This window comes from Garra rufa, chromosome 12, assembly GCF_049309525.1.
Source record: "Garra rufa chromosome 12, GarRuf1.0, whole genome shotgun sequence".
Lineage (NCBI taxonomy): Eukaryota > Metazoa > Chordata > Actinopteri > Cypriniformes > Cyprinidae > Garra > Garra rufa.
Window position 1 is genome coordinate 36,565,494 of NC_133372.1, and position 10,647 is coordinate 36,576,140.

Genomic DNA, 10,647 nt, shown 5'->3' on the forward strand with positions numbered 1-10,647 from the left:
TTTGCTGAATGCAGCATCACAGCCTTTTTGCTTCTTGAAACTTCTGTGCTGATTAATGCCTAAACGCATGCATCCATTTGTGGGGCTTTTATGAACCTGCGGAAAACATTTTACGTGGCTTTCACATTCCAGGCCCACTGCTGAATACATTAAGGTAAAAGCAGACCAAGGATGACAAGACTTTAAAAACCACTGGAGTTAACACAGTAAAAAGTATTGGATACTGCAGATGAAGTCTGTGAGAAGATATATCATAAGTAAAGATCTATATAATAGTACATCTGTCTGAGAGTTACGCACCATAGATTCTGCTATATTCCTGGAATATGACTTTACCAAGCATATCAGACATTGTGCTCAATAAGCTTTCATCCCAGAGGAAATCTATGTATTTGGCTGTAAGAACACGGATGTGCTCTGTCAGGGAAATAACCTCGGTGAAAGTGGTGGAGCAGTTGGAAATGAGACAATGAGAAGAAGAACAGAGGGGTCAGCCACTCTTATGATGTGTTCAGCATATACAGATACGGCATCTCGCAAAAACACAGAGATATCAATAATGCAACATTTTTACTGAGTGAGCAGCCTGAGGATACAATAGATGAAATCCACTAAATAAAAAGCTGATATTGTATTAGAAAGCCCAAAGATCAGCCTCTGTGGAGCAGCACAATAAAATGAAAATATCTGCAACTTCAATTATGAGCTAGGAGACAGACAGACAGACAGATAGACAGACAGACAGACAGACAGGCAGACAGACAGACAGATAGACAGATAGACAGATAGATAGATAGATAGATAGATAGATAGATAGATAGATAGATAGATAGATAGATAGATATAGATTTTTCTGGACAGACCAAAAAACTCTTTTTCCATAGTCTTCAAAATTTTTACTGGACATCCGAAAGAAGCATTTTAGCACATTGCAACTTGCCATAAATAAATTGGTCCCCCAAGTCTAAGGCACCGTCAGCTATTCACTTTAGATGAAAGCTTCATTCATCATAATTTTTTCCACTATGTAAAGCAACTTTAACAAAGTAAAGAAGAGAGGAGGTTTTATAACAGTTTTTAAAAGATTTAGAAGTCTACTCTCTTTTTTGTTTCTGAGACAGTGTGTAGTATTTGGTGGGTAACATGATCTCAACATAGTGGCTACCTGAGCTGACCCTCTTCATGGAGAACAGAATAGCTTTTATTTAGCCACTGATACAACAGATCATTTAGTGCTTGAGTGTTTCAATCCAGGTTTGGCTGGTTAGCATGACCCAGTTTGCCCCCTGCTGAAATTATGCACATTCTTCCAGCACCATCAGCCATTCAGTTCCTTGCTACTGAAAAAAACTAGACTTAAAAAAAAAAAAATAATAATAATAATAATAATAATAATTGTAAAAAAGCAATTTTGTCATATCTTTACCAAGAACTTCTTTCAAACACTAACTCAACTGTTTGTAAAAGCTCTGAAAAAGTATCAGCATTTTATTTTCTTTATCTAACCTTCAGCTTGAGACTTATGCATTGGCTTAACAGTACACAAAAGATCTGCATCCTCGCAGTCTCTTTATACAGTATCTCTATGATTCACAACTTTGCATTTCACACTCCTCACATTCTCACATTTTCTATGTGAGCTGAATTTCATTACTGCTATCTTTCAAATATGTAAACAGAATTATAATTGCTCTGTCCCCTGTTTGCATTTATTTCGCTTTTGGAAACTGAAACGCATACTAGTGCAATGCCTACATTTTCTATAATGAGGGTTTGCGTTTCATAGAGAGACATTAGATGAAGCTTCTGCAGCATCCAGTCAATAGCCATCTCGTTTTTACAATTAGGAGTCTAGACAGCAGCCTGACCCAAAGATGCTGAAATATTTGCGTATTTAATTAATTTCTGTTTCTCGCATGTACTGTAGCTAGAGACAGACCTCAAGTGAAGATGGGGCCGCAGCGCAGCACTCACAGAGACAGTGTATTGATTGGATTTTCTGCAGTCTCTGTCTTCATTACTTGCTGGAGCTTAGCAATGCATATTTTCTTTTGCTTTAAAATGTGATACCTAAAATAAAAGCGCAAGCTTCAAATTAATAATGAATATGGCTAAAGTTCAGTATTATTTGCAGTAGCACTGAGACATGTTTAGCTGGCATAGTAGTATCTATATCCATAATTTTAAAGTGACTGTAGATACATTTTAAAATTTTAGAATTCATGAATTCACTGGCCAAGTAAATTACACTTCTACACTAGATAAATACAGACATCAAACAGAAGTTTAATTGAAGTTTAAAAAATATAATTTTACTTGTATATTATCGTAAATGTTCCAAGAAAAAGATAGTCAATTACAGTGTTCAAAACAACTGACCTATCAAGAATATTAGGACTAAATTAATAATAATGACATCCTCTGAGGTCATTGTAACTACAATCACAAAAGTTATATTTTTGGCAACTTTCACACCAAAAGTGAAATTAATATGCCTCTGTCTAAAGTAAGTGCCTCTGCACCTCACTCCCAATTTCTCTCAACATGGGGACAGAAGATGTGTCAGTGAATAAATGAGAAATCAAAGTAACTTGCGTTACTTATTTGAAAATGTCATTTAGATATGTTCTTGTTTCTTTAGTTACTTTTAAAAAGTAATCTGATTAAATAAAGACTGGAATACACTACATGATTTTTGCCCAGATTTTCCACAGATTTACTGTCTGAAGTTGGCGCTAGTTGCCGAAAGTCAGAGCCAGTCAGATTTGTGTTGCAAGATTTCACAGAAAATCGCCAAATTCACCACACTGACCAATAAAAACCTGCATGGTTTGAAAGCTACTTTTGTGTTTGTGGTGTTTCCTGCTTTGCTATTGCTAATTTACAGTTGCCTTTTTTGTACACAATATTTCTGTAATGTGACTGATTACATTAAAATAGCTCATTATTTGGATGCGCAACAGCCAATATTTAGAAATATCAGAATGTTGCGACTGACCAGTTAAGGTTTGGTCAAATAAAGATATTTCAAAGAAATTTAGTAGGAGAAAAGGTCCAAAGTCAATAGTATACCAATGCATAAAATACAGTTCTTACAGAAGTTATTTTCAAACCAAGCTGTTGGTCAGTGTGCTTTTTCGTCTTTTTGTGGGAAAACTCCAGCAATTTTCACTAGCTGATCTTAGACAAAAACGAACCTGTGGGTACTTTTTTCGCAAGAAAAATAAGTACATATCACTGCAGTTTCCAACAGAAATGAACACTAGAGGCAGTAAAACAGCAAACACTTGTAATCGTTTTCATACAGTTATGATTCATACAGTTCAATTCCATATGTTTAACTTCCGGCAAAAAGCTTGCTTGGTAGCAGTCAGCACCAGTGGCGGAGCTACAATTTTTGACATGGGGTGGCCAGGGGGTGGCCACTGCTATTTCAGGGAGTCCACACACGGACACACACTGTACTCACTGTACTAAGTTGAAATAATAAATTAAGGAATTCTAAAGTTTTATTTGCAAAAACTATGCTGAGTACATTTACAAAAACATTAGCATAAAGAAAAAAACAACCAAACAAAAAATACTGCAATTAGACATAGCAGACATCAAACAGACCTGGATTTGAAAAGAAAAACAAAAACACAGTTTAAGTCATCAGTTACAAACTTATGTTTAAAACAACATAATTCTGCAGTTCTGATTAGAACTGGCAAAACGTTTCACGAATTCATCCATGTCGAGGGAGCGTGCCCTCCTTGACTCAACACTGAGAATCCCTAGGTGACTTAACCTGTCATCAGACATTGTTGTCCCAAGGTGGGTTTTAATAAGTTTTAACGCAGAGAAGCTTCTCTTGCAAGTTGCATTGCTCACTGGTGTAACAAGAGAAATTGTACAAAGTCGAAATAACATGGTTAATTAAATATAATAACTTACATACAGGGCATAAAATTAACTTTTTACTTGGTAGCACTGGTGCTCCCAACTTCAAAAAGTTAGGAGCACCATAAAAAAATTTAGGAGCACCCAATTTCTTTTTTAGTACTGCACTGATATCGATTCTTCATGGTTCTTCATTTTGATTGCCGATGTTTTACAAGCAAATGGGCTGATTCTGAAAGCCTTTCTTATATATTTATTTTACGCCTTAAGCAAGGGACAAGAATGAAAGAAAATGTGAGTACATGAACAAGATGTTTATTTTCTCTATTATAGGTACAGTCATTTAAATTAGAGGCAACCACTGCATTTTTACAAAATATATTATAAATAACAAAAAATAAACGGCACAGTTCTTTCGTAGTCGTGTAGACAATAAATGCAGCCATAATCAAATTAGGCTACCCTTTCAATATTCAAAGTTCAAATAGAGACCGAATCTTTCAAGCATGATACAGAGCTATAGACAACTACACAACTTGTTACATACTAATATTTAATAACAGCTTCGATATTTTATGTAGCCTAATTTTCGCGCATTGAGGAGTCGCTCTCTAAATGTGGGGTATTAAAATTGCTTTTGAATACGCGTGCGGTTTTACTTTTGGTTTCATTTTAACGATCAAGCGAAACTCTGCAGTGCTGAGGGTGTATTCTACTATAGAGCTTGGCCAACTACGTCACTGCGCGTAGAATTATGGTTAGTTGCCGCCATGTTTTATGTAACGTCGTCAGCCGTCAGTATTACAACATGCAGTATTATACTATTAAAAAGAAAAAAAAACAATGCACAGATCCAAGGAAAAGCTAAATCTTCCATACCGAGAAAAGCTTAATGAAGTGTCAAAGCTGAGGTATTTAGAAAAACTAAAAATAATCAAAGGCTCGATCCTTACTAGCATATAGAGTGGTGGACGATCTAAATGAGTTACCGCCTTACCGCATGTAACATTCCCAGGTGGTGTTTTCCTACTTTGTTTGTAGTGTTATTTGCCGTTTTACCTACTGCATTGTTACCTGTGTTCTTGAGACTTAAAGTTTACAGCACTGTTACATCTTACACCTGTTGTGTTTGCACTATAGTAGTAGTGGAACTGAACTTTTCAATTTAGTTGATTCTTATGTTACTGTGAACTGTGCACATTTACCTCAGTGTGTTATCCACAAATAAAGGGATATAGAAATGTTCGTGTTTTTTCAATTTATTGCTGCAACGTGGTATGCAATATGCAAAACAGATAATGCATGTTTAATGCTGCGTTCCAGGCAAGTCGTGCCAAACTGAGCGCATTTATTATTAATAATTTGAATGCAACGTTATATTGTCCTAAAGTCTATTTTTCCACCATGTACCACTTGCATAAACAACGCACCGTATATCAGAGCTCGGAACTGGGAGTACGTTGATCTAACGTTAGTACGAGTTCACAGATGGGAAATCACAGGTTTGACTGCCGCTCCAGTGCACTTTCACCGGTAGAAGGCTGGAAAAACACGGGTAACGGGTTGCCTGGAACGCGGCATAACTGAAGGCTGGAAAACATTGTTTGTGTATGTATAAGTACACATACATGTGTATATTTTATACGTGTTATATCTATATCTACAGTGTATATATATATTAGTAGTCAACATTCGAAGTGGATCAAAAAAGTTAAAGTCCTAAGACATGATTTTATTACGACAACTTTGATGAAAGCTTTCGATCCACTTCAAATGTTAACTTGTGTATATAAAAATAATTTAAATTTTATATATGTACATGTGTGTATACATATAAATACACGCAATACATGAACATATTTACACAGAAAAGTTTATGTTGGATGACATTCCTTGAGAGCAACTGATTTGACAGCATTAATTTCTTAATTCATGGTTTCATAACAACGCTGGGGCACATATTAGTCAACTAATGCTTTTCCGTCTAACTGCTTGTACCCACGCCATGCAACGCCGTTTTGTTAACTCGGACACTTGGGATCCACGGTGATTGTCCAAGCTGGAAAGCTGGAAAATTAAACATTTGACAGTCGGCGTACATGCTGGTAATCGGTGAGATTGTGGCAATTAACAACACAACAATAGTTCACCAAAAATTATTATTTATGCAGAATAAAGTAGACTAAAACTTCACGATCACAATCAAACACAGTGTTCACCGCAGCTCCGTTACCTAAATTCCCAACATGCATTGCGTTGCTGACGTCACGTTCCCAGACTCTATACAAGAAAAGTGGGAGGACACAAAGGGGATTTTGAAAAACGTGTCCCCAGTGAAAATTATGCCTTTGCCTGAGTGCAACTCTGCCACTGAGTTATCATCAAAATGCTCCCAAATATAATTTGAGGTTGCGCAGATTAAAAACGGGCGACAAAACGGTTGAAATTTCGAGCCCTGTACATACATGGCATGTGCATGTAATACTAGCACAGATGAAGTATAGCGTTAACGGTCCAAAGTGCGAATTGATCTCTCTAATCTCATTAAGTTAACTGATGTTGTCGGTGCCTTGGTCACTTACACAACGGATAATAAACGTTACTCAGCAAACAAACCAAACTATAAAACGTATTTAAAATATTGTTTTATTATTCGTTTTACCTTGAAACCATGTTCATGTCTTGGCTCGTCTTAATTTAAAAATGGCTTATGCAGCGTTGCCGGCAAAATTCTAAAACTTCTTTAGACAAATGAGATGTCAATCAGCATCAGCTACTGCCAGCAGCAAATAGAATTTTGGGGTGGCACCCGGGGTGGCCAATCGGATGTCAGGGGTGTCCGGACACCCCTCTGGCTCCGCCACTGGTCAGCACTTAGGATGTGGAATCCTCGAGTACAAATCCTGTGGAATTCAAGATGAAACAGCTGAAAGGTAAGAGATTAAAAAACAAGCTAAAACGACATGCTGGTGTCACAGTCATGTTTTAAGTCACATTCGGTTTTGTTCATACTATCGGGTAGGTTTAGATGTAGTGCAGATGGTACGTTGTTTTAAAAGCATTAAGGCCTGTTCACACCAAGGGGCAACCTTCCGGTCTCCCTCGTGAAACCAACACGGAAGTGACTGAAACTGCAATTCATTGACTGGCCGCTTGAGGCTGGCTGCAAAAGGGAGTCAATCCCATTGACACTCCATGTTAAAATGCCCAACTTTACAGCAGAAAAAAGTATGTTTACAGCCTGGTTCAAAAAATGGTTTTGGTCTATATAGCTAGTTTTGCCCTTCATGTCAACTGTGAGAGGGGTGAATTTTTTTATAACTCATCGGTTTAAGTTATATTAAGCCTTAAAGTTCAGCATAATTAAGGGCGTGGCCACTTGAGTGACAGGGGGATTGCTGCTGCTGTCACCACTGTCGCTCTAGGCGGGCGTGGTTTCAGCAACCAGCTCCACCCACATCCCGCCTTTTTGCCCATTTTTGATTATCCGGGAGTGACGCACGATGACGCGATTCCAAGATGGCGACGGCCGAATCCCGCCCACTATGAGCTTCAAATTAGCGCTTCAGAATCCTACGGGTGACGTCACGGATACTACGTCCATATTTTTTACAGTCTATGGTTCACACCGAGAACAATAACGATAACCATAACAATAAAGATAATGTTCTAAAAATCGTTTCAAATTTAAGAGAATAGCAGAGTTCAAACCACGACGATAAGGATACAGGGAAACAATATGATTGGGATCACTTTTCTTTTTTTTTTCTTCTTTTTTTTTTTTTTTTTAAAGCTATCAGAATTTAAAGTGCGGTTGCACACCTTTGAAATAGCAGGAGACATTGTAGAGAAGCAAACAGAGTAACATAAAACATAAAATTACCTTTAGGAATTCAGCACTAGTTTGGACAACATTGCCTAGCCTCATTTGAAGTTGCAGTAGAAAAGAGTCAGTAATGGGTTTTTTTTCCACTACATTGACGTTAGAGATCTACGGAGCCCCTTACGTCACCTGTAGAAGAAAAATAATTAATCCGTGGGGACGGTTTTGCAATTCGTTCCCTCAGTTTATAAACCGTACCCACGAATTCTTAAACTGTTCCCTCGGTTTAATAAATCGTGCCCACGGATTAACAAACCGTACCCACGAATTTCCAATCCGTGCGCTCAGATTTTGTAAACCGTACCCTCGGATTTTGAATCCGTACCGACAAATTCATAATCCGTGCGCACGCTTTAGCAATCCGTTCCCACGGGTTTTAAACTGTACTCACGGATTTGTGGCCCCGATCAGTAGAAACAGTATAAGCTGTTTACGTCATAATACTTAAAATAGTAATTATTATTTTAATTTATGGGCTAAATAAATGAGTGCACAAATGTGTTTGTTCATTCTTAACATGCAGACTCATTTTGGTGATTTTATGATAATCTTTTTACTCAGAGTTAGATGCATGCTTCACTGTTAATGTAATTATTAAATATGAAATATATTAGGCTACATTACTTTTTACCTTCTCCTCTCCAAAACTCGTTTTTTTTTTTAATTCAGGTAATTTTATATTTTGAAAAATATTATATAAAACAAAGCCGTTTGAACAGCGCTCTTCACTTATTATTTTATTTTGGTACCATGACCGCACTTACAAAACAGGCTTCTTTTTATCGTTTATTTTACATTATAACCAATAGGTTAAAACACATGATGTTTTGGCAGCTAATCTATTGGTGATTAATATAAAATAAAGCTAAAAACTCTGTTTTGTCAGTGTTGCATGGTCTCATATAGCCTACTGAGAAATAAAGTTTAATAAATGCAAAACAATGCATCCAGCATATAAACAGGTGTCCTGGTTGAATTTGGGGGCGGGGCCACAAATCCGTGAGAGCAGTTTACAAACTGTGGGAACGGATTGCGAAAGCGTGCGCACGGATTATGAATTTGTGGGTACGGATTCAAAATCCGAGGGTACGGTTTACAAAATCTGAGCGCACGGTTTGTTAATCCGTGGGCACGAATTGTTAAACTGAGGGAACAGTTTAAGAATTCGTGAGAACGGTTTATAAACTGAGGGAACGAATTGCAAAACCGTCCCCACGGATTAATTATTTTTCTTCTACAGGTGACGTAAGGGGCTCCGTAGTGATCAGATAGTTTACACTAGATGCACTGTTTAGATGCGATCGAAATGTGCATGCCGAGGACATCTGCTGGTTGAAGTCGTAAATGCAACAAAAACACAGTAATTGTTCACTGGTGTGGACGCAAATATAGTTATTATAGTATTTATAGTTATATCGCTCAACAGACATTTCTGGTCAGAACTGTGGTGACATGTACAAGACCAAAGTCACATAAAATGTACCATATGTACATTCATATTTTCAGTATGTTTTCGTCATGAGATCAGGTTGCATTTTCACCACTGGTTTAAATTGGTCATGCAGATTTACCACGTTAACATCAGAAGACTTCTTGCCTGAAACTTATTCTGTGTGAGATGTGCTTCATGCATTTCTACACTATTGAAAACAGGCAATGGCCCCTTTTTCTGCTAAATGTTGCTAATGTGACTGTATTTTAAGTGTGACCGCACCTTTACAATCGAGTATTCCGATGTTGCTGATAATCCAAGATCTGATTTGCATTTGTTCTGGAAGAAGGGGCGAAACTGCAACCAACGATTTGTTTCAGAACACATGGCGTGGCAGACACATAACAGACGCTTATGTTGAGGTGAGAATTGATTCAACAATGCCAGAGTAAGACTAAAGAGAACTGTTGAACCGCCTGGGGCAGGTTGAACTTCTTGAGATGTCTCAGGGAATACAACCTTTTTAAGTTCTGAAGAAAATGTTACTTTCCGATTTGAGGAGCTTAGTAATGATGCCTCCAAGGAACTTTAAAGTGTAAACTGTGGCAACACATTTGGCGATTGAGACTATCATATTGAGCAGCTCTGGAGACCTTTTGAAGAGTAAGATCATCTTCACTGACATTTGTCTGCACCAGGACACCAGATGTTCTACCTTCTTTTTTTTATAAGCAGTCGCTCATAAGGCCAATCAGCGTGGTTATGATTATTTGAGATTATGTGTCGACATAAACAATTTACCATGCTACCTGAATATGCTTATTATTAATTATTATGTTGCTAGGCAGCTGATTAAAAAGTCCTCAGGTTATGGAAGACGAATGATCACGTTGCTTGTACAGTAGGATATGTATACTTTCATTAATGCGACCAGTGCCTATACCTCATAATGATGAACCTGTTTCGTCTATGGTGCACGGCATACAAATAAACACCTGTTTAATTGACAAATGACTTGACAACAGGACTAGTGAATTATGTCATTATACTGCCTTCAAAAAATAACTTTACATAGCCATGTCATTCCAATATTTTCATCTTGTTGATTCACAAGGGAAATAGAATGAAATGTAATCAGACTCTGATGCCATATGCATACCTCGCTGCGTCAATGGAGTGGGAAGGACAGACTCAGTAAAATACCATTACTCAGATAAATAGAGCTAATTGAGCAAAACAGGTCTTGGCTTTATTGAACAATAAATCAGATGCCCCCCTCCCCACCACCACTTCTAGGAATTTAGAGACCACTACTGCCTTTGACAACACTACTTAATTCCTGCAATTAATGTGTGTGCCCAGTCAAAGTATTAGGGGTTTATGAATGTTCTATGGAGAGACAACCAGAATATATGAGTCATAATCATAAACAGAAACACCCAAGTGAGTG